This window comes from Triticum dicoccoides, chromosome 1A (genome assembly GCF_002162155.2).
Source record: "Triticum dicoccoides isolate Atlit2015 ecotype Zavitan chromosome 1A, WEW_v2.0, whole genome shotgun sequence".
Classification (NCBI taxonomy): domain Eukaryota; kingdom Viridiplantae; phylum Streptophyta; class Magnoliopsida; order Poales; family Poaceae; genus Triticum; species Triticum dicoccoides.
The window spans coordinates 572,733,973-572,735,442 of record NC_041380.1 but is presented as its reverse complement, the minus strand read 5'-3'; positions in this window follow the sequence as shown (position 1 = coordinate 572,735,442).

Sequence of the window (1,470 nt, the reverse complement as noted above, 5' to 3'; positions counted from 1 at the left end):
ATACCCCAAAAATCTCACAACCCTAGGGGAGTCGACGAAATATTCATCCAGCCGCCGCAGAGTCCAAAATCACCAGATCCAATCTAGACACCATCACGGAGGGATTCACAACTTTCATTGGTGCCTCTCCGATGATGTGTGAGTAGTTCTGTGTAGACCTTTGGGTCCGTAGTTAGTAGCTAGATGGCTTCATCTCTCTCCCTCTCTCTTGTTCCTCAATACAATAGTCTCTTGGAGATCCATATGATGTAACTCTTTTGCGGTGTGTTTGTTGGGATCGATGAACTTCGAGTTTATGATCATATCTATGTCTTTATATCCATGAAAGCATTTGAGTTTCTTTGATCTCTTTTATGCATGATATCTTAGAGCCTCGTATTTCTTCTCCGATATTTGGGTTTTGTCTGGCCAACTCGATCTATTTATCTTGCAATGGGAAGAGGTGCCCGGTAGTGGGTTTGATCTTACGGTGCTTGATCCCAGTGATCGAAAGGGAACTGACACATATGTATCGTTGCTACTAAGGATAAAAAGACGAGATCTATATCTACCGCCATATAGATAAACGGATCTTGTCTACATCATGTCATCGTTCTTATTGCATTACTCCATTTTTCCATGAACTTAACACACTAGATGCATGCTGGATAGCGGTCAATGTGTGGAGTAATAGTAGTAGATGTAGGCAGGAGTCGGTTTACTAATCTTGGATTTGATGCCTATGTAATGATCATTGCCTAGATATGGCCATAATTATTTGAAGTTCTATCAATTGCCCAACAGTAATTTGTTTACCCACCATTTGCTATTTTTCTCCAGAGAAGCCACTAGTGAAACCTACGGCCCCCGGGTCTTATTTCTCATATATTTGCCTTTGCGATCTACTTTTTCCTTGCTTTTATTTTCAGATCTATTAAACCAAAAATACAAAAATACTTTGCTGCACTTTATTTTATTTGTGATCTATGTATCCAATCTATTACAACCTTTTTACCGTCACACACCAATTTCTGGCGCCGTTACCCGAAAGGGATTGACAACCCCTTTAACACGTCGGGTTGCGAGGTGTTGTTATTTGTGTGCAGGTGTTATTTATGGTGTGTTGCTTGGTTCTCCTACTGGTTCGATACCTTGGTTTCATAACTGAGGGAAATACTCTACTGTCACTGTGCTACATCATTCCTCCCTCTCCGGGGAAATACCAACGTAGTTCCAGCTGTCATCAAGCACGCCGGTCGATACTGAGGCAACACTCCTTGCTTCTGTCCTCCGCCGCTCACTCACGACGGCGGAGACGGATGCACGGTGCCTCCGCCGCAAGAATGCCAAGGCACTCTGACTCGCCATCGAGTTGTTAGAGCGTGAAGCAACAAAGGAGGCGGCGACAAAGGTGAAGGCGGCCCGCCATGCCAAGGAGCAGGACTGCCTGCTCCGCAGGCTGTCGGGCATGAGGTGCGACTCCGACTCGGA